At 43.0% G+C, this 20,129-nt stretch overlaps 1 pseudogene across 1 annotated transcript in view; it reads right to left on the bottom strand.

The window, feature by feature from the left end:
- LOC309551307 (cytochrome P450 2C5-like) overlaps positions 1 to 17,608 on the bottom strand; it is a 62,204-nt pseudogene extending 44,596 nt beyond the window's left edge. Inside the window, exons 1-4 of the transcript XR_014226177.1 lie at positions 17,415 to 17,608; positions 14,140 to 14,302; positions 2,572 to 2,721; positions 516 to 676 (exon numbers count right to left, since the gene is read on the bottom strand). The product of XR_014226177.1 is annotated as a cytochrome P450 2C5-like (transcript). The remainder of the gene's footprint in view (positions 1 to 515; positions 677 to 2,571; positions 2,722 to 14,139; positions 14,303 to 17,414) is intronic.
- Between the last annotated feature and the right edge of the window lie 2,521 nt (positions 17,609 to 20,129).

Genomic DNA, 20,129 nt, shown 5'->3' on the forward strand with positions numbered 1-20,129 from the left:
GTCAAAGTCGCGCTAAGTCGCGCCAAAGTCGCGCCAAAGTCGCGCCAAAGTCGCGCCAAAGTCGCGCCAAAGTCGCGCCAAAGTCGCGCCAAAGTCGCGCCGGAAGCGACGCTACTTTAGTGGTAGCGGCAGTGTGAACCAGCACTTAGCCTTCCTGAAAAAAAAAACAAGAAAACAAAAAACAAACATTACCAAACAAACACACCGGAATGGAGGTGGAGAAGTAGAGCAGTGAGGTATAATTGATAATCAGTTATGGCAGAGTAGTTTGCCGTTTTCTTGAGTTGTTGCTACTTGGCTTCAGGCCAACCATGGGTTTAACCCAAAGCTTATCCCCAATGAGGTATTTGAGGCATAGAGTTATGAATATCTCCTTATATTCATAGCAGTAACATTTTAATCCAGGATATTCAAAACCAAGGTATCCTCCAGCATGCTGTAATAAATGTACTGCAAATGGTGACCTTCCCAGGACACAAATAAAAAAAAAAAAAAAAAAAAAAAAAATAGCTTACCCTGGCCATAGGTGTCCCCATAAGTCTCATAGTTTCAGTAACACAGTTTATAAGGCTTAACAAGACGGGATCGTCATATTCAAATCTGTGATTTAGCAGCACAGAAACGATTATATTGGCCATGGCAGCACTGAGGATGGTCTGATTGTCAAAGGGCTTTCCTCAAAATGAAAGAAGAAATACAAAACAATATAGTTACATAGTTAGTCAGGTTAAAAAAAACAAAACAAAAAAAACACAGTAAAGAAAACCCAACCATACAATCCCATATACACAATCCTATACCTGCAGTTGATCCAGAGGAAGGTGAAAAAACCGCAGCAAAGCATAATCCAATTTGCTACAGCGGGGGGGGGGGGGGGGGGGAAATCCTTCCTGATCCCCCGGGAGACAATCAGATATTCCCTGGATCAACTTTACCTATAAAATTTTAGTACCCATTTATATTATGTACACCCAGGAAAGAATTCAGGCCTTTTTTAAAGCAATCTAGTGAGGTGACCAGGACCACCTCTGGAGGGAGTCTATTCCACATTTTCACAGCCCTTACAGTGAAGAAACCTTTCCGTATTTGTAGACGAAATCTGTTTTCCTCTAGACGTAAAGAGTGCCCCCCCTGGTCCTCTGTGATGACCTTAAAGCGAACAACTCAACACCAAGTTCACTATATGGACCCCTTATGTATGTTGATCATATCCCCCCCCCCCCTTAATCTCCTCTTCTCAAGAGAGAATAAATTCAGTTCCTCTAATCTTTTCTCATAGCTGAGCTCCTCCATGCCTCTTATCAGTTTGGTTGCCCTTCTCTGCACTTTCTCCAGTTCCCAGATATCCTTTTTAAGAATTGGTGTCCAAAACTGAACTGCATATTCCAGACGAGGTCTTACTAATGATTTGTACAGGGGAAAGAAAGAAAAAAGTAATAGGCCCTGAGGCCTGGTAACAATTGCCCTGGACTTCACGACAAAGGCCTGGTCCAAATAGGCGCAGTGCAGAAAAAGCCTTAGTGCCATGACCACTTGCTCATTCTCACAGTGGGGTTCCCATGCCCAAGTGATACTAAGAGCACCACTTGGAGAAACCAACTCCCAGGGGGAAAAAAAAAAAAAAAAAAAACACTGGATGCTCTGCCTTCCTAGGCCATGGCCAGACAAGGTAGACTCCTATGCCCCACATCCAGTGGGCACCCCGATTTTTGTTCCAGCTGGTACTAGCCTTGAGAGCCCTCATCATACCAGCAGGGACACTAAACAGGCAGCCATACCTGCCAAAAGGTCAGAAGTGCAGCACCCCTTCTGGGCACCAATAAGAACTGATACTGCAGTACACTTGATCTTAGCCAGAAGGCAGAGAGGCAGCTTCTACTGATACGATTTAGAAGCAGTTGGGTACTATTAGAAGTTTTGAGTGTGATTGATGCCAATCTTGAAGGCATTTGGAAATGACAAGTGGCTAATTTGAGGTGAAGGGATCACTGACATTGGGCATATAAACATATTTCCTGGTTAGAGGAAACCCTGGGAATATGGTTATAAATCATTGCTTTGGTGTCTTGAGGTTTTCTTTGAAGAACTTGTAACTAGGGATGGACGAAAGGTTCAGCCCAAACATGAGTTCGGGCGGAACATTTGCCTGTTGGGCCTTTCGCCGAACATCCGAATTTGCAAGGTGTTCGCCCTGACAAACACCCCGCAATACACTGAGTGCTGCACAGTACATCCTGATTGGGCAAAATTTTTGCCCAATCAGGGCGCAGTGTAAGCTGGTTGTAAAAGAGTGGGGCGCGGAAAGCCGGCTGCGACGTCCTTAACTGATGAGTCATCAGCTGTCAAAGGGTTTCCCAGCTGACAGCCAAAAAATAAAAATATGAAGAAATGTCCTGAGATTTTAACCCTTAATAGTAGCACTGTAATTAATGCTCATTTGCCTTCTAGTTTCATATTTAATGGTTTTTAAATACAACAGGTGTTTATTCTTGGCATACTTTAGGAATACATTTTAGAAAAGATTTAAGAAATATTCAAAAAACAACAAAAGACAAAAACACAACATCTTACCTTCATAGAACCTAAATGTTTGCACTAAGCATTCAGCTTCCTCTTTAATCTTGTCTTCTATACCTTTCTTTCCCATTCCATAATCCCGTAGAGTTGATAGAGTGAATCTTCTCATTGCCTTCCAACTTTCTCCATTGGAAAAGACGATTCCTAATAGAGTAATTTGTTCATTTACATAGCATTAAATAGAGTGCTCAGCTATTCTACATCTCACACCAGAACATGTGAAACCATAAATACATGTAAAAATATGGTGTGTATTTTTCAGTATTATTGCCCAAAATGTCCTAATTTTTTTGGTAAACATTCAATGTATCAAGCCAAATTAGTAAACATTTACCTAAGATTTAACCAGTTGCCGACCACCTTATAGCGCTTACTGCTACAGGGCAGTCAGGCAGGATACATACATACATACATACATACAATGCCCCCAGCTACATCACCAAACTCATCTGCAGATATCGCCCAAACCATCCTCTCCGCTCCTCCCAAAGACCTCTAGCTCCCTCATTACATCATCTCATGCTCGCCTTCAGGACATCTCCAGAGCCTCTCCCATCCTCTTTAACTCCCTGCCCCAATAGGTCCAGTCAGTCCCTACCCTGTCCGCCTTTAGGCGATCCCTAAATACAAATTTATTTAGGGAAGCTTACCCCACCTCCACCTAACTGTACGAGACACCTCCATCAAATCATCCCCTTCAGCTATTACCTTTTGTACCACCTCCCCCTCCCTTTAGATTGTAAGCTCCATGAGCAGGGCCCTCCTATTCCTTCTGTATTGAAATTGTTCTTTCCCTGTCTACATTGTAAAGCGCTACGTAAACTGTTGACACTATATAAATTCTGTATGATATATCATTTTTAGATTTTACACCCTCGCTTCTGTTGTGATTCTACCCGACGTCCGCCGGCACCCACTGATCGTTCTGTACATAGACAGAACTGCAATCTTCCTAGGTAAACAAGGCATATCGCCATTCTGTCAGTAAGCAATTGCATTGAGGAACACAGATCTATAACAACAAAGAGCAGAGCCGCTCAGGTGTCAGTTCAATAGCTGGTGCTGGTCAGATCCGCCGTCCAAGCAATAGAAAATCCAAGAAAGTAGACCGCACTCAGGAAATGTAAGATGAAAACAATCAAAACTCCTTTATTCTTCTTCGGTACAGCAGACAGACAGTACAATGCACATAACAGACGTGTCGGGTTGACGCGTTTCACGATATAGATCGCTTACTCATAAGTGTGTGGTTATGAGTAAGCGATCTATATCGTGAAACGCGTCAACCCGACACGTCTGTTATGTGCATTGTACTGCCTGTCTGCTGTACCGAAGAAGAATAAAAGAGTTTTGATTGTTTTCATCTTACATTTCCTGAGTGCGGTCTACTTTCTTGGATTTTCGAACACAGATCTATGCCTTCCTCCCCCATAGTAGTAAATAAAACACCAGCTAGGCACTCCTTTGATCGCCCCTGATGTTAACTCCCTTCCCATCCAGTGTCATTAGTACAGGGAGTGCATATTTTTAGCACTGATCACTGTAATAAGGTCCCTGATCCCAGAAAAAAAAAAAAAAAAAAAAGAAAAGTGTCAAAGTGTCAGTCTAATTTGTCCACCACATTGTTGCAGGCCCACTACAAGTCGCTGATCGCTGCCATTACTAGTAGAAAATCAATAAAGTTTAAAATCCCATACCATAACCTTTGCGCAAACCAATTTCCCCCTTTGAGATTTTTTTTTTTAACAAACATACAGTATGTAGAATACATATTGGCCTAAATTGATAGAGAAAGGTTTTGTTTTTAAAAAGGGATAATATATATATACATACACACACACACACACATATACACACACAATCACAGAGGTGACCAAAAAACACCAAAAGAAAGCTCCAGGGGGGCATTTTTTCATTTGGGTACAGCACTGCACAACCATGCAATTATCAGTTAGAATAATGCAGTGCCGTATAACCTCCAAAAAAAAAAAAAAAGGGGGGGGGGGGCTGGTTAGGAAGTGAGGGGCTTAAACATCCAACCCCTCCTTTTTTTTTTCTTACCGGAGCCCGATCCAACCCAGCGATGTGCACAACAGCAGCAGCTCCCACCACTGTCTGTCTCATTGGGAAGCTGATAGCAGTGGAAGCCAATGGCTCCCACTGCTGTAAATCAAATGCTGTAAAAAAAAAAAAAAAAAGGGGGTGGGGCCAAGTCCCACTGTCTGGGTCAATGGACGCAGCAGTGGGACCGGGGAGTGGGCAAGCAGAGCTTCCCCCATAGAAAGCAGCTTTCCATGGGGGCACCTGCTTAAGGAGGGGCCTCAAGCGGCAGCAGGAGACCCCAGAAGTGGAGGATCTGGGCTGCTCTGTGCAAAACCATTGCACAGAGCAGGTATAGACTTTTTTTTTTAATTCAAAAGCACAATGAAGGTTTAGAATCAACTTTAATGAATGAGGGGAAACTTTGATGTCTATTTAACCTTCCCCCATCCGCGCTACAGCCTATATACGGCTGCAGCGCGGACTCGAATTTTCGGGAGGCCGTTTTTAAACGGCCTCCCAGTGACACGCCCCCCGCGCGCTCCCTTGGACACGGCCGATCACAGATCGTGGTGAATAGCCAATCACAGCGGCCATTCACCACGTGATCGGGCCGTCCAATGAGCGATGATCTCATATGTAAACATATGAGATCATCTCTCATCGCCGGCGCTCCTTCCTCACACGGAGCCTGCAGTGTGAGGAAGGAGGGGGAGCCTCACAGCGCCGGGGACACAGGAGAATGTAATCAGGGCACTGATCACCAGTGCCCTGATTACTAGAGGTAAAAACACACACACAGTGCCCCCCCATCAGTGCCCGCCATCAGTGCCCCCCATCAATGCCCACAATCAGTGCCCATAGTGCTGCTAGTCAGTGCCCATCAGTGCCTGCTCATCTAAGCACTGATGAGCACTGACTGGCAGCACTATGGGCACTGAGTGTGGGCACTGATGGTGCTGCCCATCAGTGCCGCTCATCAGTGCCACCCGTCAGTGTCCAGTGCCATCCGCCAGTGCCCATCAGTGCCGCCTATCAGTGCCCGTCAGTGCCGCCTCTCAGTGCCGCCTCTCAGTGCCACCTCTCAGTGACCAGCAGTGCCACCTCTCAGTGCCGCCTCTCAGTGCTCATCAGTGCCGCCTCTCAGTGCTCATCAGTGCCGCCTATCAGTGCTCATCAGTGCGGCATATTAGTACCTCCTCATCAGTGCCCATAAGTGCCACCTCATCAGTGCCCATAAGTGCCACCTCATCAGTGCCCATAAGTGCCACCTCATCAGTGCCCATAAGTGCAGCCTATCAGTGCCCATCAGTGCCGCCTCATCAGCGCACATCAGTGAAGGAGAAAATTTTATTTTCAAAATTTACTCGCAGAAAATAAGAAAAAAACTTTTTTTTTTTTTTTCAAAATTTTCTGTCTTTTTTCTTTTTTTTTGTAAAAAATAAAAAACCCAGAGATGATTAAATACCACCAAAAGAAAGCTCTATTTGTGTGAAAAAATGATAAAAATTTCATATGGGTACAGTGTAGCATGACCGCGCAATTGTCATTCAAAGTGTGAGAGCGCTGAAAGCTGAAAATTGGCCTGGATGGGAAGGGCGTTTAAGTGCACAGAAGGCAAGTGGTTAATCATGTGCTTCCCCTTACACAGTGCAGCTTCCCTTGCAAAATGAAGAGCCTATTTGCCATTACAGGGCTTGGAATTTTCCACATTTTGTCATGATGCAACAACCAAAAATGTAAATGTATTTTATTGGGATTTTATGATAGACCAACACAAAGTGGCACATAATTGTGAAGTAGAAGTAAAATGAAAAATTTTCCAAATGGTTTACAAATAAATATTTAGAAAAGTGGCATACATTTTTAGTCAGCGCCCTTTACTTTGGATACCCCTAACTAAAATCTAGTGGAACTAATTGCCTTTAGAATTCACCTAATTAGTAAATAGAGTCTACCTCTGTGTAATTTATTTAGAGTTCTAACCCAAACGGCAAACCCTTTTGAAGTGTATGGTAGCAAAACAGGGAAAAAAAAAAAAAAAGCACCCATTTTGAAGGCTTCTATGCAAGTTATTGGGCATAGAAGGGGTATGAGGGTCCGGGTACTGCCCTGGGGGACATGTATCAATGCAAAATATTTTTTTCAGTAGCAGTGATTTTAATGAAGCTTAACCGTTTGCCAACCGCCCGCCGCAGATTTACAGAGGCAGGCTGGCTCTGCTGCGTGAACCGACGTAGGGGTACGTCGGCTCATAGAAGCGGTCCTGGGGGTGAGCACGCATGCCCGCCCCCCACTAGGCAGGGGGAAGGGGGGGATGCCAATGCACGGGACCGGTGGCACCAATTGCTACCAGGTACGTGTGATCGCTCCCCGCTGAGAGAGAACACCGGTCAGCTGTTGTAAACACAGCTGTTGTAAACACAGCTGACCGTTCTCTCTGAAATGATCACAGAGCGCCTATGATCCTTCTATATAGGAACACATGTCTCTGTGGTCATTTCTCAACCCCCCCCCCCATTAAGGGTTAGAAAACACTCCTAGGCTTACACTTAAAGCGGTAGTATACCGCTTTTTGACAATTTTAACTACAGGTAAGCCTATAATAAGGCTTACCTGTAGGTACAAATAATATCTCCTAAACCGGCATGGTTTAGGAGATATTTGCAGTGCATGCAGCCGCTCACGCGAGCGGCGCATGCACTCTGAAGGTCCGGCGGACCTTCAGCTTTCCATGCCGGGAGCTTGCCGGAAAATGACTCCCGCGCGCATGACGTCATCGCGGCTCCGGCCAATCTCAGCGTCAGAGCCGCCGAACCCGGAAGAGATGCTGAGGGATCATGTCAGCGGTATCCGGGGGTCCGTGTTGGGGCTTCGTTCTAAGGTAAGTAATACATAATGAGCTAGTATGCGATGCATACTAGCTCATTATGCCTTTGTCTTGCAGGTTTTTTTTTTTTCCTCCAGGTTTACAACCGCTTTAACCCTTTGATCGCCCTAGGTTAACCCCTTCCCTGCCAGTGTCATTATTACAGTAACAGTGCATATTTTTAGCACCGATTACTGTCGTAATGTCACTGGTCCCCGCAAAAGTCTCAAAAATGTCAGTTAGGGGGTCCGATCTGTCCGCTGCAATGTCGCAGTCCCGCTAAAAATTGCAGATCACCGCCATTACTAGTAAAAAAAAAAAAAATATATAAGACAGACAAAATCTTTACCCTAGTTTGTAGATGCGATAACTTTTGCGCAAACCAATCAAAATACGCTTATTGCGATTTTTTTACCAAAATATATACCAGAATACAGATTGGCCTTAAGAAGGAAACATTTTTTTTTTTATTTATTTATTTTTTTGGGAATGTTATATAGCAGAATGGGAACGTATTGTTTTTTTCAGAATGGTCACCTTTTTTGTTAATAGCACAAAATAAAAAAATAAAATAAAAAACACAGGCGATCAAATAAGAAAGCTTAGTCTGCCTGTAAAGTGGCACATCTGTACTGTGTATGACATGCTGCAGCAAAAATTTACATTTCTAAATAACCCCCCCCCCCCCCCCCCCATCTTCCAGGACCAGAAGTAAACCAGTTGGTGACCTTACAAGGGGTGTGTGGGGGGGGGGGGGGGGAGGCACCAGGTGGCCCCACCCTTACCTATATAAAAATAACTGGAAGTGCAAAAGAGGCATTTAGCGGGCGGGAGTCCTAGAAGGGAGTCCTAGAAGGAGCTCCCCCCCCCCCCCCTTCTTTCTTGGGTCGGCTGTGTGGCATGATTGATGGATTTACCTTGAGGGACACTTTTTTCTATTTTATTTATTTATTTTTAATAAAGGATCAAAAACTTGTCGGTTTTTAATTTTTTGTACACAAGTGACCCGACAATCCCCCTGCTCCAAAGTACACCCCTTTCCTGACAGACTGCATGCTCAGATAAGGGTCTGGTATTGATTTGGGGGGACCCCACTCCAAGGACTCGGCTGGCTTCCTTAACCAGCTTACACTGCACTTGGATTGGGCAAAGCTTTGCCCAATCAGGGCACAGAATGCGCTGTGTAGTGCATTGCAGGGTGTTTGGCATGGCTAAATTTAACCCCAGTATAAATACAGCTGTGAAGCCCTCAGAGGTTTGTTAGAGAACCTTTGTAAGCAAACATCATGAAGGCCAAGAAACACACCAGACAGGTCAGGTATAAGGCTGGAGAAGTTTAAAGCAGGGTTAAGTTATAAAACAATAGCCTAAGCTTTAAAACATTTAATGGAGCATGGTTCAATCCATCATCCAAAAACAGAATATTACCAGTTAACTCACTTTTCAGGAATCTTCCTGGAGGGCTCGCAGAGAGAGAGGCTCCTCCCACTAACACAAGAATCCACATTATAAAATGGCTGCTCACTAGCAGTACCTTGGTATTAAATAACCGAAGACTGTGATATCCATTGTATTGCTCTATTGGGAAATCCTCAACGTTAGTCACGGTTATACCCCTACAACCATATATCAGACAAATTACAGGGGGAATTGGTGCCATCCCGGAAGATTCATGAAAAAGGGAATCAACAGGCAATAACTTTTTCCAAGTCCTCTTCCAGGATGGCTCACAGAGGACAACATAGAACTACCTGGAAAGAAAAAGGTTTAGACAGCAAAACGCATCTGATATGCAAAAGAGCCCTAGGCCATATATGCAAACGGACTGCGTTCTGTCATAGATATGGGACTTTTGGAGGCATATATTTGAAGATGGTAACAAGTTAACCAGAGGACCAAAATTGTAATAAAATAGATTTTATTTAAATCCAAAATTTGTTTAAAAACATGAGAAAATAAGATATGTACATAGTCATTAGTACTTCAATTGAATGAGTAGTAGATGATAGGGATGGATCACGAAAGTTCAGAAGCTGGTCCAGGTAGCGGCTTTGCAGATCTGGAGTGGCGATGCTCTGGCCCTTTCTGCCCAAGAAGTAGAAACTGCTCTGGTAGAATGGGGCTTGATTATTGATGGTGGACTCAAAGAAGATGCCCGATATGCCTCACGGGTTGCAGTCTTTAGCCATCTGCCAATGGTATTTTTTGAAGCCTTCCTTTCTTTGTAGGGTCCGGAAAAGAGACTGAATAGCCCCGTGGTAGATCTCCGGTCTTTTGTGCGTTCAATGTATGCGATCATACACCTCCTGAGTCTTGACGTCTACGCTATTGAATAAATTCTTCTTCAGCGTTACTTGAATTTGCACAGAACGATGGGATAACAATTTACTCTTTTCTATGAAATCTGCTTGCAAAATTTGGAAGAAAAGTAGGGTCCAAAAAGACAGAGGACAATTTTGCCCTGTGAAATAACGCAATACGGTTCTGCGACTGAAAACACATGAAATTTGCTGACTCTTCCATCCAAAATGAAAGCCACTAGGAGGAGAGCGGTTTTAGGCATTAGGAGTCTAATGAAACAGGTCTCAAGTGACTCGAAGGGTTCACTGAAAGGACAAGGGTCAGGTCCCAAGAAGGAAACTTGGCAGTGACTGGGATGTGTTTTTGCTCAATGGTTGGTGAAAGACTTCTTGTTGGTAAGTATTGTGTCTATAGCCTTTTCTGACAGACCCTTCTGAGATAGCAACTCCCTTTCAAAAACCAAGCCATCAGAAAGTTGGCCGATATCAGGATGATTTTCTGCTCCTTGGTAGATCAGATCTGGTGTGAAAGGCAGATTCCAAGGTTTTACTATGCTGAGCTTTAGTAACCCTGTGAACCAAGCCCTTTTCAGCCAGTAGGGTGCTATTAAGAACACTCTTGCACCAGATTGTATGTAAGATTGTTGAGGAGATGCTAATCTTGACAATCTTGGGAATAATGGTGACCAGTGGAAAGGCATACGCCAGTCCCGTTTTCCAAGGCTGAGATAAGGTGTCCAGACCTGCACTGAGTGGGTCTCTTTACAAAGAAAACATTTTTTTCCACTTTTCTGTTCTTTCTCATGACAAACTTCTGCTCTCTCTCATGACGAACAGATCTAATTGGGGATTTCTCCATCTTGCTGTGATAGGATTGAATACGGTCTGGTTCAGGCACCATTCTGTTTTGTGCAATACTTCCCTGCTTAGAAAATCTGCTAGGGTGTTCAATTCTACCTTTAGGTGCACTGCCACTAAGGATGCCAGATTTATTCTCTGCCCACATCAAGATCTCTTCTGCAATGCTCATAAGGCTTGCTGTCCTTGTTCCACCTTGTTTTACATAGTTAGTCAGGTTTGAAGAAGAAAAAGAAAGGAAAGAAGTCCATCTGGCTTAACCAATAACAAAACAAAAATGTTTGTTTATGTAGCTGACTGTGATGTTCGAGAATATTTTCCCATGCCTTCCCTTTAGGCTCCGTTCACATGTCAGCGTATGGATCGTGGGCAGAACCGCCGCGGTTCCGCCTGCGATCCGGAGATTATTGCAAATCGTAGGGACGCCTGTGCGTTGCCTGTTGCCGCGATTTCCGCCTGCCGAATCGCAGTAACATCACGCAAAAAAAAAATCGCGGGACGCAATACGCTCCAAAGAAGCTCTTGTACTTTTTTGGGCGTAATGCGTCCCGCAATTTTTTTTTGCGCGATGTTACCGCGATTCGGCAGGCGGAAATTGCAGCAACATCGCTCAGCGTTTGGGGGGCTATTGCAAATCAACGGGCAACGCACAGGCGTCCCGCGATTTGCAATAATCTCCGGATCGCGGGCGGAACCGCGGTGGTTCTGCCCGCGATGCATACGCTGACATGTGAACGGAGCCGTATGGTTGGGCTGAAGGACAACATTGCTTCCATCACTGCTCTCAGCTCCAGCTCCTTGGTGTTGGATGAGTGGCTGGTCCACCAACTGTCCCAGCTGCCTTGGACTGTTTGTTCATATGAGCTCCCCAAGCAATTGCACTTGCATCTGTTGTGATTATGACCGGATTTTGCTGTGACCACAGGCGTCCCACTGAGGTGCTCATCTTAACCACCACTGGATTATTGCCTTCACTTCGAGGAATTTCCACCATAAGTGTACCCCATACCCATTCACATAGGGAGGGGGTCCGGGATCTGGGGGGCCCCCCCTTCTTAAATTGGGCTTCCAGATACCGAGAAGCCCCCTGCCCGCAGATCCCCACAACCAACGGTCAGGGTTGTGGGGATGAGGCCCTTGTCCTCATCAACATGGGGGCAAGGTGCTTTGGGGTGGGGGGTGCAGAGCTCCCCCTGCCCCAAAGCACCAACACCCCCCATGTTGAGGGCATATGGCCTGGTATGGTCCAGGGGGGGGGGGGGGGGCGCTTGCTTGTCCCCTCCCCCTTCCTGCCCTACCGGGCTGCATGCTCGGATAAGGGTCTGGTATGGATTTGGGGGGAATCCCACACAGTTTTTTTTAATGGCGTGGGGCTCCCCTCTAAATCCACACCAAACTCAAAGGGCCTGGTTTGGAACCAGGGGGGGACCCCACGCCATTTTTTTTCCCCATTTTGGCTGCGGAGCTTCGTTCTAAGGTTAGTATTTCATAATGAGCTAGTATGCGATGCATACTAGCTCATTATGTGTTTGTCTTTCAGGTGTTTGTTTTTTTAATTCTGAGGTTTACAACCTCTTTAAGCACAAACTTTTTTTTGGTTAGGGCCAGGGGGTAGAGTAATGTTAAAACTTTTTTTTTTCCTTCAATTGTCTCATTAGGGAGATTTTCCTTCACATTTGGGTGTACGTTTAGTAAACTGAGATAAGCTGAGATCTGGATGATCACGGCTTGTCTCAGAGCATTGCCAGTATAAATACTGAGAAGAGTAGTGGAGAACATAGTCTTCTCTTCTCAGTACACTAACGGCTTGCATTCACTGCAACAGAAACGGCCAGTTTAGTAACACATGATGTCACCTGATCACTGTGCTTCTCTTTGAAGATCTCCTCTTCCTGCTTCTCCAGCTCAGAGGTGGAGATAGCAGGAAGAAATAGGAGATCTCTGCTGTGAATGTCCCCGTGCCCAAAAGTGAAAGTAAAAACTCTCCCTACTGCAGTGAAATATACATCAACAGCAGGTTAGAAACACATTAACTATACAATCACATATATATCTGTGTGTGTGTGTGTGTGTATATATATATATATATATATATATATTTTTTATTATTTATTTATTTCAGGTACTTATATAGCGCTATCAATTTACGCAGCGATTTACATATACATTGCACATTCACATCAGTCCCTGCCCTCAAGGAGCTTACAATCCAAGGTCCCTAACTCACATACATACACATTAGGGCCAATTTTTTATACAGGATCCAATTAACCTACCAGCATGTCTTTGGAGTGTGGGAGGAAACCAATCTGTCACGATTCGACCACGCCCACGGCGACTAGCTAACCGAGACGTGATGAATCGTGACTGGGGAGTATAAGGGGATAACGGAAATAAAGAAAATTCCTACTAAGTAATTAGATTGGCTGCAATAGTTTCACAGCCTGCACTGCCTTCGGTCCCCACTAGAGGGAGACTCTCCAATCCAGCTGGCTGACCACACACAGGCAGATACAAATCTTACATACAATCTGGTGCACTCTAAGGGTTGGGGAGCAGTCTAGCAATTACCACACACTACTAGGATTCCTCCAGCTTTCCTACAAGCCAGAACCCCTGTGTTGATCACTCTTCCCACTGTCCCCACACCACAAAGGATAGCCTGCCACCACCCAACAGTTTGTCCACAGACTGGTCTGCTGGGACACCACACACACACACGCAGATCTCCGTCTGGTGTACAATCTGCATGCAATCTGCCAACACACAGTGCAATTGCATACAGATTGGCATAATATATATATATATATATATATATATATATATATATATATATATATATATACTGTGCATGTGTGTGTGTATATATATGTTTTCATGTGTCAGAACATGTCATTACGAGTTCTTTTAAACTTTGGTTTCACTTTTTAAACTTAGCAGTGCCTGTAATCTCACAAAATCTCGTGAGATTACAGGCAGTCCACCCAGTTATACAGAGATCTCGGCAGTTCTCAGAGAAAAAACTTCTCCTCTGATCACCCTGTGTGAAGTGAAGTTCTCCGCCTTCTAAACTGGGTGCCAGAGGAGATATTTTTTCTCTGAGAACTGCCGAGAATTGAACTGAGAGAAAACTTCTCAGTTTACTAAACGTACACCTTGGAGAGAGATCCTCTGTTAAGTCTAAAGGACAAGAAGTAAAACAAGATATCCTATTTTAGATGACTTTCAAGGGAACAAATGTCTTCATTGAAAGATTTCCCCACTATTCCTGTTCTGTTGGTAACTCAATTTTTTTGGATTTACCCTGACTTTTTTCCTGGTTACATTGCTATTCAAGACAGAGTGAGGAAATCTCCCTCTCCAAGCTACAATTGTCACTGCCCTGTTCCAGTGTACTCTATATTATACAACATAGTACTATTGACATTTTCACATTGCTTGGGAACAAGATCAAAGACATAATTATTTTACAAAGAAACCAAAAAAAAGATTTACCATGACCCTTTTGGAGCTTATACATTAACGGAGTCCTCGGTCTGTCAGCAAATTCATCTGCATTTTTGATCAGCGCTTCTTTTACAGCATCATATCCACACAGGAGAACCATCTTAGACATCCCTAAGTAGATGGTGTATACTGGACCATACTGCTCTGACAACTGCAAGTACATCAAAGAATAAAAAATGAAAACAAAAAAAGAATTGTCAGTAAATGGCTGACCTACATGGTATACATTTTTTAAAGGAGCTATAAGTAATAGCCACCTTGAAGGGAAACATTACATTAAATGTTAAAAGCAAAAAACAGTGAACAGAAGGGCTGTTTTATTATTTTTAATATGCTTATTATGTACTGTGTCTTCTGTAATAATTGATTCTTACCTGGCGGTTTACAATTTCACTTACAATGTAACATATCAACATATGCCTGGTTGATGCCACGTGGCGTTATATCATCTAGGTAGGACCAGTCAAGATGGCAAAATAACCCAAACTTCGGAGAATGGGTGAATATACAATATCTCACAAAAGAGAGTACACCCCTCACATTTTAGCAAATATTTTATTATATCTTTTCATGTGACAACACTGAAGAAATGACACTTTGCTACAATGTAAAGTAGTGAGTGTACAGTTTGTATAACAGTGTAAATTTGCTGTCCCCTCAAAATAACTCAACACACAATCATTAATGTCTAAACCGCTGGCAACAAAAGTGAGTACCCCCCTAATTGAAAATGTCCAAATCGGGCCCAAAGTGTCAATATTTTGTGTGGCCACCATTATTCTCCAGCACTGCCTTAACCCTCTTGGGCATGGAGTTCACCAGAGCTTCACAGGTTGCTACTAGAGTTCTCTTCCACTCCTCCATGATGACATCACAGAGCTGGTGGATGTTCGAGACATTGCGCTCTTCCACCTTTCTGTTTGAGATGCCTCACAGATGCTCATTAGGGTTTAGGAGACATGCTTGGCCAGTCCATCACCTTTACCCTCCACTTCTTTAGCAAGGCAGTGGTCGTCTTAGAGGTGTGTTTGGGGTCGTTCTGTTGAAATACTGCCTTGCGGCCCAGTCTCTGAGGGGAGGGGATCATGCTCTGCTTCAGTATGTGAAAGTACATGTTGGCATTCATGGTTCCCTCAATGAACTGTAGCTCCCCTGTGATGGCAGCACTCATGCAGGCCCAGACCATGACACTCTCACCCAGACATGGGAGTAAGTCACACATGTGCAAGTCACAAGCAAGTCTCAAGTCTTAACCTTCAAGTCTCAAGCAAGTCCCAAGTTACTGTGGGGAAAAGCAAGCAAGTCAAGTTGAGTCCCTGCTAGAAGTCAAGCAAGTTAAGTCACAAATCAAGTCAAAATACTGATCTACCCCAATTTTCACCTTTAAATCAGTTAAAAGTCAGTGGTCAGGAAAGGTTTTGTTTTATTTTCAACATTAACAAAATAGCTTAGTGCTTTTTTCTTGACATATTAGAGAAACACTTTGAATGCCTAAACAGCTCAAAATCCTTCGTCCGGTCATGTTTCAACACCACAGTCACTAAAAACATATTAAGTATTTCCATTGTTAAACAGCCAGTGTCCTAAAAACAGAAACACACTGAGGTGTTTTAAGTGACGGTGGTGTCAGAAACATAACAGGCACATTCATTTTGATTTAACACATCTTGAGAAAATGCAAATATTTAATAACTTAAAAAAGTAAAGTCATTTCAAGTCATATGTCTCAAGTCAAAGTCAAGTCTCAAGTCATGAATACCAAGTCAAAGTCAAGTTGAGTCTTTTATTAATTTTAGTCAAGCAAGTCTCAAGTCTTCAAACTGGTTACTTAAGTCTGACTTAAGTGATGTGACTCAAGTCCCCCACCTCTGCTCCCACCACCATGCTTGACTTGTCTTTGTACTCCTCACCTGGTTGCCGCCACACACGCTTGACACCATCTGAACCAAATACGTTTATCTTGGTCTCCTCAGACCACAGGACATGGTTCCAGTAATCCACGTCCTTCGTCTACTTGTGCATCATCTTTAGAAGAGGCTTCCTTCTGGGACGACAGCCATGCAGACCAATTTTATTCAGTCTGCGGCGTATGGTCAGAGCACTGACAGGCTGACCTCCTACCCCTTTAACCTCTGCAATGCTGGCAGCACTCATATGTCTATTTCTCAAAGACAACCTCTGGATATGACGCTGAGCATGTGCACTCAACTTCTTTGGTTGACCATGGCGAAGCCTGTTCTGAGTGGAACCTGTCCTGTTAAACTGCTGTATGGTATTGGCCAGCGTGCTGCAGCTCAGTTCCAGGGACTTGACAATCTTCTTATAGTCTAGGCCATCTTTTTAGACTCTTTCAGATCCTCAGAGTTCTTTGCCATGAGTTGCCATGTTGAACATTCAGTGACCAGTATGAGAGAGTGAGAGCCATAACACCAAATTTAACACACCTGCTCCCCAATTACACCTGAGACCTTGTAACACTAACGAGTCACATGACACCGAGGTGGGAAAGTGGTTAATTGGGCCCAATTTGGACATTTTCATTTAGGAATGTACTCACATTTTTTGCCAGCAGTTTAGACATTAATGGCTGTGTGTTGAGTTATTTTGAGGGGACAGCAAATATACACTGTTATACAAGCTGTACACTCACTACTTTACATTGCAGCGAAAGTGTAATTTCTTCAGTGTTGTCACATGAAAAGATATAATAAAATATTTACAAAAATGTGAGGGGTGTACTCACTTTTGTGAGATACTGTATCTACACCAGCAAAAAACCTCACAAACATGCAGGGGAGGTGAGTAAAGTAATCCTGTATATCATTTTTAATTTCTAAAAAGCACTGCCTAAAAGCAGATGTCAGAAAATGTCAAATGTTTCCTTTAGTATCCAGAAATAATTTTTTGTACTCATTTGCTTTCGTTTTTAACTTTCTTACTGGTGCCTGAGTACTGCTAATTTCATGGCTAAGTCCTCACAACTGCCATTTCACCTTCCACTCAGACTGTCAGTAACCAGTACAGGCATGGTCATTGGTCAGAGGGCTGGGGAATCAGTGGTGGACCATAGGATTACAGTATTGATATGGGAATATGAGGTAGCATTTGCACAGAGTATTTGTATGTCAAAATATCTCCACAGTTTCCTTGACTTGTGCTTGAATAGATCAAAGATTATAAAATATGCTATCCTAAATAAATACATTTTCTATGTGTGGGTTCACAAGCTGTATTCCTAAATAAAAAAAATAAAGTAATATTACCTCTATAAAGGATTTATGAGGTCGTTTTAGATCAATTAGGTGAATACTTCCAATGAGGGGGAAAGGTCTGGGTCCTGGAGGGAGGTTTTTGCCTTTCTGCCGCTTCTGGTTGTTGTAAAATGTGGCCAAAAAAAGAATGGCAATGATGGAGACCAGAATCGTCACGGGATCCATGGAAAACATATTTTCAACAATATCTGGAGTTAAAAAAAAAAAAAAACAAACAAACGAAACATTTATAATTTAGTGCGGCTAGTGAAGTTTTATTCTCGTAGTTGCCAATATATACTGGATTAAAACGTTGGAAGAAATAGACCCCACCCATGAGTAACCCAAGCCCCTCCCACAAATGTCATAGGCTCAAACAAGAAAATGAAAAAGGTTTGTCATTGCTACTTCTCATCCCAACTCATTCCACACTTCTCACTCATGCAGGTCAAAGAAACAGATGTGCTTTATATATGCTTGAGGTCTCAGATGCAGATAGGAGGTCAGTGCCGGGGCCTTTAGAGCACCAAACAACATACAGCCCTGATGGAACACATACAGTCTTAGAGTGGAATGGATCTCTACAGGTTGCAAGGCAGAAATGGAAAAACATTTTGTTCACCAACCATACAATAATCAAATTATTTTGATTAGAAAGCTCGGTTTCAAACAACAAAAATAAATAAATACATTTATTGATAAAAAATGTCATATGGGTGCAGTGTTGCATAACCAACCACTTGTCATTTAAAGTGGGATAGCGTTGAAAGCTAAAAAAAATAAAATAAAAAATGGCCTGGGCAGGAAGGGGGTGAAAGTGCCCATTATTAACCACTTTACCGCTGCTCACTGGAGCTCTACTGCGGCAAAGTGGCTTGATAACATCTGGCGACGTAGACCTACATTGCCAGACATTCCCCTCCCTCGACTGCGCGCGCGCCGCCGGAGGCTCGCTCCCGCTGTATTCAGTCACAGCGGGAGACAGGCCAGGGGAGGAGCGGCGGTGATCACCGCCGCTCTTCCCCGATCGTCGGGGAATCGAGTCTGGAGATCCGCCCGCTTGTGTAAACAAAGTGGGCGGATCTCCTAAATGACAGTCAGGGTCAGATTGCAGGGTTCAGCATAGTTGAACCTGCGATCTGTCCCTGTGTCACTCAGTCCCCTCCCCCCACACACGTCAGTAAGCACCAGGCATACATTAACCCCTTGATCACCAATAAAAATTAACCCCTTCCCTGCCAGTGTCATTTTTACAGTAACTGTAGTAATGTCACTGGTACCCCCAAAAGTGTCAAAAAAAGTCAGTCAAGGGTCCGATCTGTCCGCCACAATGTCGCAGTCACGAGAGAAAAAAAAAAAAAAAAAAAAAAAACACCAAAAATCTTTCCCTTAGTTAGTAAACGCAATAACTTTTGCGCAAACCAATCAAAATACGCTTATTGCGATTTTTTTTACCAAAAATATGTAGAAGAAAACAAATTGGCCTAAAATGATCAAATAAAAAAAAACAATTTAGATTTTTACATTTTGGGGGGGGGGGGGGGGGGGGGGAAATTTCATATAAAAGAAAATGTGAAAATATTGTTATTTTTTCAAAATTGTCACGTTTGTTTATAGCGCAAAAAGTAAAAAAATCGCACAGGTGATCAAATCACCAAAAGAAAGCTCTGTTTGTGGGAAAAAAAGGACGTAAATTTCGTTTGGGTATGACGTTGCATGACCGCGCAATTGTCAGTTAAAGTCGCACAGTGCCGAATCGCAAAAAGTTGCCCAGACGTAAGACAGCAAAATCCTCCGGTGGTAAAGTGGTTAAATAAAATGTATTAAAAAACCAATATAGCTTTGATTTTTTATTTTTTTACACCAAGATGCGGTAACCACAAAAATTGATTTTACCATGTTTGACCCTTCCTGGGCTTTCAGAGCACGATACAACTCAGACACTACCTTCTATTTTCTACCACTGTGCTGCAAAATATGCCCACTGATGTCCTTCGATTTCCTACATAGATCCGGAGAACACACTCACTTTCACCTGATTTCCCCCCCCCAACAGGAATACAAACTTGAGCTACAACTTTTATCTCAGCAAAGGGAAAAAGTTATTGCATAAACCTTCTATTGCAAATTAATTCAAAGAGATAGGAAACAAGATTTTGACCAGGTGGTACAAAGTTCCCTATGTTCTCCACGAAATGAGCCAACAAATTTCGGACAGATGCCGCACTGTGATGGATGCGATATCGCACATTTTCTGTCATTGCTCCAAAAATCCAGTCTTTTTGGACAGAGGTGACCAATACCATCAAACAATTGACTATGATAGATAGGTCTCAAAACCCTGTGTTTACAGCCACATAGCAATCAGGAGACAGAGCAGCAAACCATATATAATATAATAATAATAAAAAGGAATATATATATATATATATATATATATATATATATATATATATATATATATATATATATATATATATATATATATATATAATCGTTATATATTGAATAATAATAATAATTTTTTTTTACCTTTATATTGAATAATTAAGGCAGCACTGAGTCTCCAAGTGAAAAAGAGAATATGATAAACTCTAAACACATAAAATTATATATAAAACAAGCTGTGCAATATTTAAATATACATACAGACAGAGCAGCAAATTATTGTACTGTGCATCACAAATGTGCAAATCTCAATATACCCTTCCACTGTACAGTACATGA

Source organism: Pelophylax lessonae, assembly GCF_965119305.1.
Source record: "Pelophylax lessonae genome assembly, chromosome: 3".
NCBI classification, from domain to species: Eukaryota; Metazoa; Chordata; class Amphibia; order Anura; family Ranidae; genus Pelophylax; species Pelophylax lessonae.